The 17,875-nt window shown below is 47.3% G+C and overlaps 1 protein-coding gene across 1 annotated transcript in view; it reads left to right on the top strand.

The window, feature by feature from the left end:
• Positions 1-7,639: 7,639 nt before the first annotated feature.
• HMGCR (3-hydroxy-3-methylglutaryl-CoA reductase) overlaps positions 7,640-17,875 on the top strand; it is a 92,195-nt gene continuing 81,959 nt past the window's right edge. The window contains exon 1 of the mRNA XM_078675238.1: positions 7,640-7,996. The gene's annotated coding sequence lies outside the window, so the exon portion shown is untranslated. The remainder of the gene's footprint in view (positions 7,997-17,875) is intronic.

The following is a 17,875-nucleotide window of genomic DNA, read 5'->3' as shown; positions in this document are numbered from 1 at the left end:
TCCCCTCCAGTGATTGTGCAAGTATGGCATGACCTCACCATCTCGTCCACCATTGCATCCATGGCCGGAAACCAGACCTTGTTCCTCAGCCTCGCTTTGGTCTTAGCCATTCCTTGGTGTCCCACGTGAGCCAGGGCAAAGATCCTCTTCTGTAGGCCTTCGGGTACCACGATCAGGTGACCCCTCAAGATGACTCCTTCTTCCACCACGCTTAGCTCATGCCTCACCTGCCGTATCTGTTGTCGAGCGTGACCGACTTCCAGCCGGAGGGTTCGGGCTCCGTTCATGAAGTGAGCCCAGCTGTTGCCTTCTAGCACTTCTTTGACTCTGGACAGGGTGGCATCTTCTTGGGTGGCTTGACCTATTTCAGCCAGTGTCATTGCTTTGGGGCAGGCGGACTGTGTGATCATGTTGACGAATGCCTCTACGCTGTGAACTACGTCCGGTGGGCGAGCTGACACGTCTGCTTCGGGGTGTCGGGACAGATAGTCTGCGGGATTGTGTGCCCCTGGGCGAAAGACGACTTTGAAGTTGTAGCCTTGCAGTTGCACAGCCCATCGTTCGATGCGCGGGGAGCCAGGCGGGTCGAGCCCGCGAACAATGGTAGCAGTGGCTTGTGGTCAGTGACCACGGTGAACTCTTGGCCGCACAGGTATAGGTGAAAGTGCTGGCACACCCATTTGATGGCTAACGCTTCATGTTCAATTTGCGCATAGGCCGTTTCGGTGTCGGTCAGCGCTTTGCTGGCGTAGGCAACTGGCTTCCATACCTCAGAGCCATGGTCCTGCAGGAGTACTGCTCCGAGTCCTACCGGGTTCGCGTCAACGACGAGATCCGTTTTGCACTGGGGCTGGAAGTACGCCATCACCGTCTTGTCGAGAAGGCTAGTCTTGATGTCTTGGAAGGCTTTGTTTGCCGCCACAGACCATTCCCACTTCCGGTCTTGGCGCGTGAGTGCCCGCAGGGGCTTCGACATCGCCGCCAGATTTGGGATAAATCGGCCGCAGAAAGTGGCCATGCCCAGAAAACTCCTCACTACGGTGGGGTTCCGTGGAGTGCTTGCTGCCCGGATAGCCTCCACTTTCTTCGGGTCCACCTTGAGTCCTTCTCGTGTGAAAGTGTATCCGAAGAAGTCTATGCTTTCTTGAGAGAAGGAGCATTTTGATTTGTGCAAGGTCAAACCGCAGTCCACCAGCCGTTGTAGTGTTGCCCTCAGGTGTGCGTGATGTTCTTCGAGCGTGTCCGAATATACCAGAATGTCGTCGCTGAGGTTTATGACGCCGTGCAGCCCCGACAACACCTCACAAATTGCGTTCTGGAAAACCTCGGCTGCAGAGGATACTCCAAAGCTGAGTCGCCGGTAGCGGCGTAGCCCTACGTGTGTCGAGAAGATGGTTATGTATCGACTTTCCGGATCCAATTCTAGCTGATGGTAGCCTGCATTCAAATCGAGCTTAGAGAACCACTTTGCGCCGTTCAGGTCGGCCACGATGTCTTCCATGGTCGGGGTGATGTGTCGTTCCCGCTTCACCGCCATGTTGGGCAGCCTCATGTCGACACATAGTCGAATCGCTCCAGGTTGCTTGGGCTTGGGGGCTACGACCAGGGGAGATACCCAAGGTGTGGGCCCAGATACCTTCTCTATTACTCCAAGTTCCTCCAACTTCCTGAGTTCTTCCTCCACTTGCGGTCTGAGGTTGAAGGGCACGCGCCGGTGCCGGAGGGCTATAGGTCGTACTGATGTGTCGATGTGAAGTCTGAACTTCTTTCCTTTGAGTTTTCCCAACCCTTGAAAGAGCTCTGGAAATTCTCCGAGTAGAGCCTCGGCATGTGACACGTGGACCTGGTTTGCGAAAAAGACGAGTTCTAGGTCTTCTGCCGTGTGGCAGCTGAGCAGGGTTCCTTTCTTGCCTTCTGTCACGTGGAATCTTGCCTCCGTGGAGTGTTTCCCGCTCACGATGGTAGTTTGAATTACACCTCGCAGCGGCAGGGGGTCAGTTCCTCCATATGTGTAAATTCTTGCGCTTGAGGGTGCGAGGGGTGGTTTTGGTGATAGTTTTTCATACTGTTCCGAGTCCATCACATTTACTGAAGCTCCAGTGTCTATTAGAGCCTGGTCGTCGGTGCCTTCTATGGTGACTGAGCACATGGGCGGTGGCCGTCGCTTAGTCCTTGCCCGGCTGACATATGAGATGACGAACACCTCTTCATCGTCGTCGTCCTCGTACATTGGACGTCTCTCCTGAGCCTGATTGTTGGGCGGTGGTGTCTGTTCGTCCGGTGATATCTGACGGACGCGCTGTGGCAGGCCTCTGGACCTGGGCGTCGTAGTTCGAAAACGTCCTCCTCGGCACACCCTTGCGTAGTGGTTTAGCCTTCCGCAGCTGGAGCATGTCTTCCCTTTTGCCCCGCATGTGGCCTCTGCTGGGTGATCCTCCCCGCAATGTCCACACTGGTTCTTTGGCGTGGACTTTGGCGCTTGGCGCGTCGGCGTGGGCCTTCTCTGGATGGCGTCCACCTTTTCTTCCTTGATCGGTAGGAGCCTTGCTGATGACGGAGTGGCTACAGGGGTGTGCAGGGCCACCTCCATCACTTCCGTTCGGGCGTCTGACAGCTCGTGGGATCGGGCCAGGATCAGGATCTCGTCCAGGGAGATCCTGGGTTGTCTTAGGATCAGTTTCCTCAGTAGCTTTGAGCGGCATCCCACGATGATCTGGTCTCTGATTTCGTCCCTTGGCTCAGTGAAGGGGCACGTGCTAGCCAGCCGGCGGAGCCGTGCATAAAACATGCCGACGGACTCTGAGTCAGTTTGCCACGCTCTTTTGAACTTGAACTTTTCGAAGTCATTGTTGAGCTGTGGGTCAAAATGTGCATTGAGTGCAGCGACCGCCGCATCATAGTCGTCCTCCTCTCCTGTGTTCGGGCGTGTCTCGAACAGATCGTAGATTTCTTCTCCCCCGTAGTAGATGAGGAGTGATCTCTTGACTGTTCTGTCGGTTTCACAGGTCCCTTTGAAGTAGTGGTTGAGTCGCCCAACCCAGGCTTTCCATCTGGGGGCCGCTGTCGCCGGATCGGCGGACTCGCTGAACGTAGGCAGTGGTGCCACCACGGTGTGAGTGTTTGCCGGAGGTGGAGGTCTCAGCGCGGGACCACGGTTGTCTCCTGCTCCCTGCTGTGCAGCCGCTGCTGCTCCTGGCGCGGTGTTGCTCATCGCGGCGTTGTGGTCTGCTTAGGCGTCGCCCAGGCGTTGCTTGCGTCGACGCCCTTATCGTGCTGATAGGCTATCCGCGCGTGGTTCCGCTGCTTTGCCACTTGACTACTGCGGGCGTGCAGGGTCCTTGTTCCCTCTGATGCCTCTGTAGAGCCGCACAGCCAAAGGGACACGGAGCTTGCCAGTGCTTGATTTTGCCAATGCTTGATTTTGCCAATGCTTGATTTTGCCAATGCTTGATTTTGTCAATGCTTGTCCCTCGTGTGGTGGAGGTGCTTCTGCCTTGCCAGCGCGTCTTTCTTGAGTGCCTCGCACGTGTGGGGCTTCTCCTCGAGGTGCTGGCGTGAAGGAAACAGGCGCTGCGTGGGGCAGCCGTGCCTCGTGGCCTTCGAGCAGTTTCCAGGCTCCCCGGGCTCCTCGCAGCCACGCGGAGCTGCCGTAGGACGTTGGACGCTGTAGGAGGCGCCAGGCCAGCAGGTAGGCCCAGGGGGGAAATGTCCGGCAGTGCGGGGGGGGGAGAAACGCGCGTCGCACTCACCCCAACACCAGGCCGCCACCGGGAGCTCCGCCAGCTGAAAGCGCTCCAATAGGAGGGAGACGCGTGGGCAGGCTCAGACCGGCCGGCAGGCGGAAGATGACGCCAGGCGGCCGACGGGACACGTCGGGTGGGCACCGCAACTCCTCCTTTCCCGTTTACACACAGCGTCGCCGAAGGAGGTCAGTTGCGGGTGGGCACCGCGCGCTCCGTTGCATGCAGGCACGCGTAGCACAGTACCGGCCTTGTCGCCAGTGTAAGAGTCGGTGTGCCCCCGACTAGGCCTCAGATAATCTACAGTAATGAAGGCACAGGAGTCAGTTATACTTCATAGGCGGGAAGACCCCGAGCGGTCCCCCGCAGGTTTATTTATCCCCTCGGCACGGGCCCGCCCCGAGGGGTGTATGCATGCGTGAGAAGTGGATACATTGTAGCGGAGAGCCCGAGTGGCTCTCTCTTTTATCCCTCCACTATCCTTTTCAATCAAAATTAACAGACTAACATGTTCACTTCTCAAATTCCATATTCAACTAATTCACCACTAATCCTTTATGGGTTCCGGAGTGCCGTGCTACTCGCCAGAAAAGCGCTTCAACACCCATCAGGGGTAACACGCTCTATATAAATACAAACCTCTATGGGTCCCGGAGTAGGGGCTACTCGCCGAAAAAGCACTTTGACGTCTCATCAGGGGTCGTAAGCCAGGGCCGGCGCTAGGCATGGGCAGTGTGGGCAGCCGCCCAGGGCCTCGCGCTCAGGGGGCCTCGCGCCCCCGTGAAAGGTCACACGTTCACAGCTACAGGGCCCCCTGCCTCACCTGATCGCGCCCCCGTGAAAGACACACATTCACAGCTCACTACAGGGCCCCCTGCCTCGCCTGATCGCGCCCCCGTGAAAGGCACACATTCACAGCTCACTACAGGGCCCCCTGCCTCGCCTGATCGCGCCCCCGTGAAAGGCACACATTCACAGCTCACTACAGGGCCCCCTGCCTCGCCTGATCGCGCCCCCGTGAAAGGCACACATTCACAGCTCACTACAGGGCCCCCTGCCTCACCTGATCACATCACATTGCAGGTGGGGGAAGGTGCAAACGGATTGGGGGCGGCATAACAGCTGGGCCAGCAATTATGTTGGCTCACAATGTCAGGGGTGGGGCAGCGCCTCGGATAAGTACCGGCCATTCTAGGCTCTGTTTCTGCATTTTGTTTCCAGGCAACGGAGGCCCCTTTGTTTCTTGGCAGCACCAGCCGGACACAGGTAAGAGGAGGTGGGTGAAGGGAGGAGGGAGCAGCCAGATCAACTGGCGTTAAGTCATTTGTTATCCTTGACAGCAGGCATGGCTGTAATTTCCTTTTGTACAACAGGAAGAAAGGTCTCATCTTGCAGTTTGTTTCCGCGCATGTGGAATAAATGCCTGACATATTTAACAAGTCAAGAAGGTGGCACCCTGTTTACCCAGTAGCCCCACCATAAAAACGTTTATGTTGTAGATATCAACGTTTGCATTCTGAAACGTGTGTTTTGTTTTTGTATGTGTGCCAACAAATTCTGGCAAGCAAAAAGCTTTAATTTATAGAGAAATGTCTGGTTTAAGGAGTCCATACGGGTCGGGCAAAGCGCTTACGTTTCATAGGGCGAGACTTAAACCTCTTTCTACCCCATGAATTTGAAAAAAAATGTTACTTTATTTGTGAGGGCTTCACTTCAGAATGTGGAGATGGTCTCTGAATAGTTGCCACTCCCCCCTCCCAAAGTTCATACACACTCCTGCTCGCATCTGCTCGCTGTCCCACGGTTTTCCGCAAAGCCCTCAAGTTTCCCTAGTCAATGCGTTAAGTATCCCATCCACTCCAGATTTGTGCTCGGTATTACCGATTTAATGGCAAAGCCAACAGGTCTTGCATTTTGTGACTTATTTGTTATTGCCAATGGCTTTTAACCCGGCTCTACAGTGCAGCATAGCTAAAGAATATTAATAATAAAATTCCTATGACGGCTCCGTCATTTTGAATGTAGGTGCACCATGCTTTTGCACACCTACAAAATGACTCAGGAACATTTTTTTAATACTTTTATTTTGCAATCCGAGTTGGAACAGGGAGGGCATGGGTAATGGAAGGAGGAAAGCAAACATGCGAGAGAGAGAGAGAGGAACAGCGAGATGGGGAGAGAAGCACACGGCTGAAAAGCAACAAGGGAGGAGAAGAGCACAATTGTGAGTGCATCACAAAAGGATGAGGGAGAGAAGCAATTGGGATTGAAAGAGCAACATCGAGCATGACAGGGGAAGAGAAGCACACTAGGGAGACAGCTTGAAAACACATGCATTCTTTTGGAGGGCTTGAGAAAAAAGAAGAAAGAAATTCCTTAAAAGTAGAAGTGGAAGGGTAAAAGTAAATTGCATATGTTCCAGGGGAGTGATAGACATAAGATGGGCAAGGCAAGCCATTCAAACGGAAGCAGGTAAACAAGAGTGACAGTAAAGCTGGCCAATGGAAATAAATGGGTGGGCTGCAAGTCCTTCTATGCTCCTTGTAATCTCACAATAAGTCTTTCACAACCAGAGAGGAATCGCCCTAAAATGTGGATCAGGAATAGCTGCTTATTGCAAATCAGGCAGTTCTTACAATACATCACAAGATTGAGCAAAAAAAAGCCCCAATAGTGACAAGTGCCATAACTATTGATGTTGACCTCTTAAAGGTAAAGCTAGCATGGCTATGCTATATAACTAAAAAAGGAGTGGTAAGGACTGGTTTTGTGGAAGTAGGAGACTGTAAGATACTTTGTGTAGATTGGAGAAAGGTACCGAGCATGCCTCTGGAACACATTCACCTCTGCCAAGTGTTTGTCATAGCAAGCTCTGTTTTTTTACCCTCGCCCTGCCTTTCCTGGCCCATTGTTCATTGGAAGGGCTGAAACTCACAGGATAACTAGGGAGTACAGAGTGACTAGGGAGTGCTAGGGAGTGCAGAGTGACTGCAGAGTGCTAGGGGGAGCTAGGGAGTGCTAGGGAGTGCAGAGTGTCTAGGGAGTGCTAGGGAGTGCAGAGGGACTAGGGAGTGCTAGGGAGTGCAGAGTGCAAGGGAGTGCAGAGTGCAAGGGAGGGCTAGGGAGTGCAGAGTGACTAGGGAGTGCAGAGTGACTAGGGAGTGCTATGGAGTGCTAGGGACTGCAGAGTGACTACAGATATTAAGCTAATGGCAATGTAAATGACGATGCCACTTTTTGTCAATGTTACTGATATCCACATTAGTTAGCTTCCGTGATGCCAAATAAGATCAATAGTACTACGATGTCGCTTTCTGTGATGTCACTTCTTGTGACGCAATATGCAATTAGGGGGGCCTCGCATCTTCCCTTTCGCCCGGGGCCTCAGAAGGCCTAGGACCGGCCCTGTCGTAAGCGCTATATAAATGCAATTACAATACAATTTGCATGCTGACCCTGAGGGAAGGTGAAGCGAGCTTGGTGCTTTTTTGCTCCCGAAGGTTTCTCTCTATAATGTTAGTAGAAGCATATTGCGTAAAGGAGCCATAGTTGCTGTTTTTAAATGGCCTGTTCCCATCTTCACCCGGCTCTAGGCATAAGCGTTGATCTGCTAATAGACGTTTATTACGAGAACAACGCTGATGCCCTGTCCTTTATTTAGATCGCTCAGGCAAGGAAACAAGCTCGAAATCACTTCTGTAGGGATAGCAAACGCTCTTGTACCCACAAATTCCCTAGAAATTGACACTGCAGTAGCGTGCTCATCCTACACCGACAGGCTGACTTTTCAGGTCTTCCCGGGCGTCCTTGTGCTCTTGGGTCACTACCCATAAATATGCCAGATCAATGAAACAACTGTCCGAAGTGCGCATGCGCATGCGCTGTTCTGTCACGCCTCCACAGACGCCCCAGCACAGCTATAGACACACGCCCCTCCCAGCTGCGCTCGGCTCCGTCATTGGATAGCTAATCTGTGGCGAGATGGTACGTTGCCGTCTGATCGCCCATAGTGGAAGCCGACTAGTTGAGTTGTCTCTAGCAACGGAGGTGACGTGCGGCGGCGTAGCCCGCCATTGGCTGGCGCATCGTACCATCGCGCGTGCTCGCGGTGGCCACGGCCTCCGCCTCTCTGCGGCTGGGTCTTTTCTCCGCAATCCTGGCTCGAGCCGCTGTCACTCGTACTGAGGCGGCGGCCGAGGCATAGCTTCTTCCGCGTACCACCAGCGCCTTCCCACCGCCTCCCAGCCAGAGAACCGGTAAGTGAGCGGTCGGGGTGCTCTGCTTATGGTCCGCGATCGGTTTGTTGCTGCCGAGGTCATCGCGGTGACCTTCCGGTAGAGATCATCAGTGTGCGGCTTGCGCCCCTGTCATTGTCTGTTGATATCCATTGGCCACCGTTCTGAATGGTTTCCAAGATGTCATGAGACCTGTAGTAGCATTGAATCTTTGCCTTTAGTCACCTGACAGCTCTGAGTACTTGATGTTACCGGACAGATACTATTAAATGTGCCCCATTAATTGGAACAGCGAGTACAGAATTTGGATAGTAATTACCGATTATGTTTACCTGTTTACCAAATTAGAACAATGCGTTCTAGTTGAGTGTGGTTCCCACTGGCCTGCTTCGTTAACTGGAGCAGTGCCTGTTGAACGCAGCCATATGAATTGTAAAATAGCATGATGGGTGGGATGGGAACCATCCATATTGAATATGTCACTGAATTGAAACAACTGGTAACATAGAGGCTGAGCAGCGTCTGCTGAATGTTTCTCTTGGTTTGGATCAGTATCTTCTGATTCGGAATGGCGGTTACCGAGTATGTTGGAATATTATTGGATAGGAATAGTAGTTGCTGCCTAGGGATGGTGCCTGATAAATATACATCTTGAGTTTTGGCAGCGTCTACCGAATGTGCGTTCTGAAGTGGAGCAGTGCTTGTGAATGATGGCAGTGTCTCCTAAATGGCGGAGGAAACAGTAGCCCTTAAATATGCTCAACAGAGCCTGTTCACAAGGCTTTTTGGAATACGTAAAGAACTACCTGTAGTACTTTTTTACGTACTCTTACACATGCACAATAAAGATATTGAACGTAAACAACAAATACTCAAAATGTCTATAACAAAACAAAAAAGAGTAATAGTATCCACACATCTTCAGTTATTTACATGAAAAACAGATGCCTGGGGGAGCACTTTGATGGAGAAGGAAAAAGGCACACATTTCAAAGGTTCCTTGCAAAAATGCACGACATATTGAAATATTAAGTGCATGGCGCTTGAACTCTGCTTTCCACCTGATCCCAGGTGATAAACTAAATGTTCAGTTAAATTAAAGAACTGTCAGTCTGCCAGTCTTCTACTTGGATCTTTTTTAAAGCGTCCAAATATTCTAGCCTTTTTGCTATCAATAGACCTTGGTATTACCATGTATATTGCTCAGATTAAATTCAGCATGGTCAACGACAAATAGTTAAGCACTTTTCAAAGATATGCTATGTTGCCGGAGTAATAGCCATTGTTGGATTTAACACAAAGTAAAATTTCCTCGCTAAAGATGTAGAGCAGCAGAGCTGTACATCCTGGCGTAGGCCTCATTGCTAATGGCAATATTTAGATCTAACCTACACCATGCTTATCTGAAAGGTGAAAAATATATGCTTTATAAAAGACCAATACCTTTATAATTCATAGCTTTTAAGTAATTTGGCTTTAGAATCATTGAAGGTTTAGTGAGTCTAATCCCCTTTATAACAGAGTCAAATGATTATTTAACATAGAGTAACGCTGTGATTTGTCTCTCCAGTTCTGAACTTATCTCATAGCTCAGCTTTGAATCAAATGCACATCTATGCATCTTTTGGTTAGTGTTCTTGGCAGTTCGGGCTGGAGTGTTCCCATGAGGCACAGGGTCAGACTGATTTGCATATGGCATGTCTGAACTGGTGTCGCGGAGTGAGCTAAACAATGATGATGGATTAAACCCAGATCCGTTGACTGGGGATGAGTGCTTGCAATGTTCAACACTCCGTCCATCATCCCCTTTGGTTTTGCTTTATTCGCCCTAAGTTGGCAGGGTATGCCCAGACGTGGGTCCCTTGCTCACTTTGCCACTGGATTCAAGCTAGCCTGGCTGATGACGGCTGATTAGCCAAAAACCGGTCCCAGGATGCTTGTTTCTGGTCCACGGAAGACATGGCTTGGTAGTTCGGGCTGGACTGTTCCCATGAGGCACACGGTCAGACTGATTTGCATATGGCCATGTCTGAACTGGGGTGGTGGAGTGATCTAAAGAATGATGATGGGTTAAACCCAGGTCAGTTGACTGGGGGTGAGTGCTTGCAGTGTTCAGCACTCCGTCCATCATCCCCTTTGGTTTTGCAGTGTTCTTAGGCTGCATAGACTTGCCTTTTTAAAGTGGTATTACAAATTTGTGTGCACCTCAAAGTCAGAGATGTTGCCCTACATGGGTATGTTTGCCCTCAAAGGTAGTGTCCTGATAACTGAAAAAGGCCATGTTGCTTTCAAATTCTGAAAAATTCCTAAAGGTTTCGATTGATTGAATTATCTCTGGAGTAAGAAGCTTCTCAGGCTTTATAGGTCGCCAGACAGGAAGTTTGTCCTGTGTTTTATTATTGAATGCCCTCTGGATCTAGCACAAGTAGAAACAGTTGTGACAATAGTATGTAACAGTTTCATTTGTTTTAAAGAGAAAGGCAGACCATTTCCATTTTGCAGCATTTTTTTATGAATTACCTGATTGGGAACGGAGCAAGTGGATTTTTATGCCACTCTATAACCCATCTGAGAAAGTTCGGCAGTACAAAAAAAGTAGAAAAGGATTTTGAAACCATTGCAAATAATAAACGTATCTATTGCTTATGATCATTTTACATCTGCAAACCTTTTGAGAAGTAAATATTGGTATTTGAGTCCTTTTTTTGTATGTGTAAAATTCATAACACCTTTTGCCTTTTTAGGTCGAGCAGACGTACTCTCAATGCGTGAGCATTGAGAGTGTCTGCTACAGACCTAATGTGACCCGTATTCAGGAGAGTGGACACGACTCAGACGCGCGCTTTTGCAGTCTCAGTTTTGACCGCGGGAGCGCGCGTCTGAGCCGCGCTTGCGCAGAGTAACTCACAGCCAGCCCCCACCCCTCTGCATGCACGCATACACACAGGCGGGCGCTCACACACACACGCTGCCGCCCCCCACCCACCCCTCTGCATACACACAGACACGCAAGCACGGAGCCCCACTCACCGGACACATCCAGCCCCCACCCCTCTGCATGCACGCACGCACACACAGGCGCGCGCGCGCGTACACACACACATACACACGCTGCAGCCCCACTCACCGGGACTTCTACTCCGCAGGACTCTTCCGACGTCAACGGGCACAGGGACACCGGCACTCCGCTCCTTGGCTTCCCGGGCGGACGCCGGCTGCACGCAGGGCTCTCCTCTCTCTGCACCGGAGCCATGCGCCAGCCACTGCAGCCTGCCTCCTGGGAAGCTCCGGTCGCGTGTCCGGCCCCGCCCCCGTCCCAACAAAGGTTGCCTGGCTTCCTGTTGAAGCCGGGCTGCTGCGGTGAGTTTGCGTTTTAACCCTTTCCTGTCTGTAGACACATCACCCTGGGCACCGCGTCAGCACATAGGACTTCGATATGTGTAAAAGTTGTGTTTTATTTTATTCGCCCGCTTTTCTGTGCTGACACTTCCTTGTTATTTTACTGTAAAAGGCATACTGTGCAGTGGCTATTGACCTTGCATGATTCTGGGATGCAACTATGATGCTCTCTTCTGGCAGTCAGAATTAGTTTCTTTTGTTCACAGGTCAGTACAGCAGTCAAGAAAAATAAAATGCATTATGTTTAATTATAGCCACTCCTAAATAAAATCGCTAAGGCTCGCATTTCGAGTAGCAAAAGCAGTTACCATTACTGCCGTGATTCTGATCGCCAGGAACGCCGTGTATGTTTAGTTTTTTTTTCCCTCTTAACCTGGAGAGTAATCTCTAAGTTAAAGTCTGTAAAGTCTGTAGGAGAATTTGGGGATGTGATAAGGGACTAACGAGCCTCGAGAGAATCACATTGAAATATCTTTAGTAGTTTGCATACTAATGTTCAGGCATAATAAAGCAAAACCGGAAACTGCTCGAAGACCTTCAGCAGTAGCTTATGCATGCTAATAACAAATGCCCCATACAGCTGCCACAAGCACACAGTCCATGAGCGTCCAAGTGATACTTGATGAAAAATGTCTTAACAGGTAATGGGGGAGCTGTTTAGCCAAAGTCCTTATTTGCTGGATTCATTGTCCGATGGTAATTTTAATTGGAAGCCATGGAATGTAATCCAGCCCTACAACTCACTGACTCTCCCTCCCACTCACTGACTCTCCCACCCACTCACTGACTCTCCCACCCACTCACTGACTCTCCCACCCACTCACTGACTCTCCCACCCACTCACTGACTCTCCCACCCACTCACTGACTCTCCCACTCACTCACTGACTCTCCCACCTACTCACTGACTCTCCCACCCACTCACTGACTCTCCCACCCACTCACTCTCCCACCCACTCACTGACTCTCCCACCCACTCACTGACTCTCCCACCCACCCACTCACTCTCCCACCCACTCACTGACTCTCCCTCCCACCCACCCACTCACTCTCCCACCCACTCACTGACTCTCCCACCCACCCACTCACTGACTCTCCCACCCACTCTCCCACTGTCCCGCTCTCCCACTCTCAACACAACACATATTGCATTACAAATGCAATAGGTGTCACATTTGCAAAAGTTTAAGCTATTGGGATTGTAAATAACAATGCTATTAATGTATCCATTTTCAAAACCAACACATACAAAAATATTGTCATTTACAATGCCAATAGCTCAAACTTTCCTAATGCGAGACCTATTGCATTGCAAATGCTTGTTTTTAACTGCATACGTGATGTAAATGCTGCAGATTTTGCGTCTGAAAATTAGCCTAGTTTGCTGTGTACTTAATATGAATGGTGCAAACTTTCTTGCTTCGCTATTAGCATTTCACATTTGAAAAATAGACCATAATTTAGTAGATCAAATTCCTACCCTATAAACGCACAAAGATAGCGTGCCATTCCTGTGTTCTCTCCCCCGTATTAGGCAATCCAAAAAATAGTGCAAAAGTATTTAGTTTATTTTTTGTAGCGGTGAAGAACATTACATACTATTGCGTTTGATCTCACTTTAAGCCTGTTACTGAAAACTAACCAAAACTGTATGCACCAAACTCGTATATGGCAGTGCCACTCGACTTATGTGATTCTGGGGCCACCTTCTACTTAATTATGTATTTCTAAACTTGCCACATACTGAACCATCTACTGAGTAGTTGAATATTTCTGCAACAATACCGTTCTATGCTACCGATTGAAGGATATTAAAATGTTTCATACAGGGAGCTGTGCAATGCTAGATATTTTCTAAAGCATATCTGACCACCTCTCAGTAGTTGATTGCTATATTTAGGTATGATATTAATCCCTGCCTCCACCCATAAATTGCTGAATTGTGAGAGGTCTTTTGTCTGCAGCAGGGAACAAATATTACTTAAAGTGCAAGTAATTCAGGGTAGAGAGTATGATTATTTCTTTGTCAGACCTCGAAAAATCATAAAAATGTTACTAGACCTTCAGGTCTAGTGACTTAAATAATCTACTCAACCTATTTGTAATGCTCTTGACCCGTAAACTGGTTTAAAAATTGTGATTGTGCGTAAAGATTTTAATTTATTGAGCCGCCATTTTCTTAATTATCACATGAGAGCAGCTTCAAACGGTCAAGTTCAACATGTCTGCTGTACAAAAACTCTATTTGATGTAATAGCCTCAATTTTTTCCATATATAATACAAATCTAGCCACAGGATACACACGACCCCTGGCTTGCCTCTTAGTTTATTAACAGCATTGTCACCAGGGCGGGGGCCGGAAAGTTTCTCAAATCATGTTAAAAAAAATCACTTTTAATAAATACATAATTACAAATGACAATGAGCTACCACTTCATGCTCTAATCAGCCACAAACTTTCCCACTGACAAGCTTTTTTATTGATCAAGCTATATGGTGTACAAACAATGTGGGGAAATAGTTTGTGCAAATATATGTAATTTGCATATCTCCTAGTAAAGTGTTACGGTTTGTTTCGTTTCTATATAAACTCTTTGTTGGTATCACACTTCTTAATTACAAAAAAAATGCTTTTGTAATTCCTGATACATTTTGAAATATTTGTAATATTAATTAACAGGCTATTTATTTACATGTTGTGTTAGAGAAAAATAACTGACATATTCAGACAGCTCACTTGACAAAAACCTCTAACTCTAGTAAGAGAGAGAAAAATAAACTCAATTTTCCAAGCAGCAGTTAGTAAAAAGGCAAACTGACATTTGACCTCTTTCCTTGAACAGACAGCAAATGTGTCAAGATGAAAACAAGATTTAATTGCATCTTTATTGCTCATTCACTTTGAGTGAACAGAACACCTTTTTCTTTCCAGCCTATATTCACTGCCAGATGGGACTAGTACGTGCTAAAAATAGCTCCACTTATTAACCTTTTACTTGCAGTTGAGAGTGGAGGAGTAGATTTTTGGAAGCCTGTTTGCAGTGCAAAATGTAATGTATTGCTTTACTGTTCATGCATACTCATGTTTACATCACTGGTACTGTTTTCAGGGCAGCAGATATTTTAAGAGTGCCCGCCCATATCACAATCCCAAACATATCACAAAAATCCCAAATAAGTTGTACCTTATTTTGATATCTGATTCCTTGTTTCTTAAACCTTCTTCCTGTTGCATACATAACACTTCTGTATTACACTTAGGCACTTAAAGATGCAAGGTAACTTATCTCAGAATTAGGTGCACCATGGTTTTGGATTTTTGTAATGTGAGTGAGTGCACTATTCAAAAACTGCTGCTTTTGAGAGCATTTGTTCTGTATGGCTGTTTCATAATGAAAATTGGATTTTTCAGAAGCCATATAATGTGAACTAAGGGTAATAAGCCTGAAACTTGGAGACATGCCTGGAAACATACTAGAAAGTTTCTGGGTTATGAGAGGGTCTTGATGCAAAACCCTTTAATCAGAATAGGCCTCGTTTGGAATAGGAGAATGCTACATCTGGGCCTGTTATAGATTGTGTAGTTGCTAACTTTAAGTTGCTCTTCCAATTTTGCTATTTCCCACATTTGAGAGTACTTCTGCCTTAAACTTTTGTGCACTTTACTATTTGAATATTGGACCTACAGGGCACTATATGCACTTTTGGTACCAAAATACACAGATTCTCGGAAGTCTTTTTGGCTAGATTGGTGTTAAGTAGGTACCTATAAGCATGCAAGAAAACAAAATACCTGCCACCAAAAAGCAAAGAATGCTATGACATGCCTCAAACAGTTGCAGTAGTTCCGTGTATGTTATTGTCTGACTAACTGGATCTATAACAGCGCCGGGAAACCCTTTTTGGGTAGCTGTCGCGCTTTAGAAGCCTAATAAATAAATAAATAATGGCTTTTCATTTGGTGTAAACACACACTGGTCTGCTCTTCCTTCTTCTAGGTTAGTGCTATATAGACACCAACAAGAAACCAAAGTGACTGCTGGCAGTCATTAATTGATGGCATGTTACATATAACAATAAAAAATATATATCTTTTTTTAAAACTTTATTTTTCAATTTTGCAAATTACAAAAAATAGGTGCCTCCCTCCCCCACCCCCGGCATCATTAAAAAAACATTTGTATACAGATCGACAGACTCATTTTGGCAAACAATAAAAATATTAATTTCAAAAAGAAGATGTTAGCTAAACCACCTTCCATGCATGCATTCAGGTCAGATATACCTTTGTGTTTGTCACCTGCTCAAAACAGCACTTCCCACACCACATACATCCAGCAACATCTTGGATATAACTTACCAAGCAGCCCAACCCAGATATGCCATGTAGTTGGCTAGTGCACTATCAAAAAGTATTTGACATTTCCACCAACAGTACTCGTTCTAAAACACCTTTCCAGTCACACTTCTAATTTGCCTCATACATGCAACACAGATAAAAAGCAGTGCCAAACCAATAGCACTGCTCCCTCAGAATCCACATATAGCCTAGAACCATTCCGATAAAATGGAATCTTAGATATTCTATTAACTAGTGATGTATCCTCAAATAGGCTAAGCTCAAAAGAAAATTGAGGAGCCCTGGTGCACACCCCTCCATACACCTAATACACTTCAGAGTTCATCAGAAGGTGCAAATTCATTTTGCTCGCACATTAACCAACACAAAGATATTCAGAAATCTCTACCAGCCACATGCAACTATAAAGACTTGATTAATGGAAATCCAAGACCACATGAAGCGGTCCTCCTAATTGAGAAATAACTGCAATCCTAAACCTAGCATTGGTAAAGCCAGCAGGTCTTTCATTTGCTGATAACCTTTTTACTTTGTTTAGTGCTTGCTTTGTTTTATCGTAGTTTTGTAAAACATTATTGTTGTGGGAGTCGTTGGTCCCCAGTTCCCCATACTATTTATGAGACTTTGAGGATGGTGGCTGTATGTGTGTGACACAGAGTTTCCTGCAGTTGGGTTTACATTTAAAGTGTTGTTTGTAGTCCTAGATAAACCATCAGGTTCAAATATGGCCCATTAATTTTGTTCATGCAACTGGTAAACTGGAGGTTTAAGGAATTCCAGTTCAATACATCAATGTACTTTCCTGCCATCTCCTGCTGCCCCCTCCAGACAATGCACAAATCGTCTATATAGCGTGCCCATAGGGCCACGCTGTCAACCCAGTGTTCGTTCCCCTCAGCCCAGGCCACTTGCTTCTCCCACCAGCCTACGAAAAAGTTTACATAGCTGGGGGCTAAGCACATGCCCTTGTCAGTCTCCTGCTTTTGTTGATACTCCTGCCCTGCAGACAGAAATTCTTTAGTTCAATAGAAAGATGCCAACTGTAATATAATTTGGTTGTGTTCCTAAAATTTCAGGGCTCTTTCATTCAAAAATTATTGTATTGCATGCAGGATTTTGTCATGAGAGATGCACATATATAAGCTTGTTTTGTCCAATGTTATTAGTAACATGTTTTCCTCCAGCTCAATTCCTTCACCTATCCTCAAAAAGTCCTTGCTGTCCTTCACATAAGAACTTAGCTCTCACAAATGCAACCAAAGAGTATACATAAACTGAAGTGTTCTCCAAAGAACTGCTCTTCAAAGAAACGATAGGACGTCCCGGTGGCTTTAAAGGATCCCTGGGGATTTTTGGAATGTGATAATTTGTAGGTATTTGTGGATATTCACAGCGGAGTGACTGATTGTCCTCATGGTGTGGCGACTGGTTCACTGCGACGGAAACACAACAAAAAAATATATATTATATGATCAGTACCGTCTCCTCCGCTATGGCGGAGGAGCGTCGCACCACTGCTTTCAAGCAGTGCGAGAAGGGGAAACATAACATGATAATAACTCTGTTATTTTAATATTTACTTTGCTGTTGGGAGGGTGGGCGGAGCAGCTCTGCTCACGGAGCATGGCAAAGGGGGAGTGGTTTGCCCACTCAAGTGCGCAATGACTGCTTGGTCGGCCCTCTCGGGCCGCCCACAGCAGTCATATGCACTTCCCTGTTCTCTATGCAGGCCGCATTACAGCCTGCATGGAGAACATCCCCACCCCTACAGCCCCTGGCTAAGTGCTGTGTCACTGCGCTCAGACCAGTCACAACGCTGCACTGCAGCGTTGTGATTGTCTTAGGGGAAGGAGCCTGGCTGCTTCCTGTTCCTGGAAGTGGACTCAGGAGAGCAGGAGCACAGAAGACACAGGATATGTGTGTGTGTGTATGTTTATATATGTGTGTGTATGTATGTATGTATATGTATATGTATATGTATATGTATATGTGTATATATATATATATATATATATATATATATATATATATACACACATATATATATACATACATACATACATACATACATACATACAGATGGGTAGATAGATAGATCCACAACTCCTTTTTGCGAAGATACCCGAGCCTCTTTCAGCGGT

Source organism: Lissotriton helveticus, chromosome 2_1 (genome assembly GCF_964261635.1).
Source record: "Lissotriton helveticus chromosome 2_1, aLisHel1.1, whole genome shotgun sequence".
Taxonomy (NCBI): Eukaryota; Metazoa; Chordata; class Amphibia; order Caudata; family Salamandridae; genus Lissotriton; species Lissotriton helveticus.
This window is presented reverse-complemented; position numbering and strand designations above follow the sequence as displayed.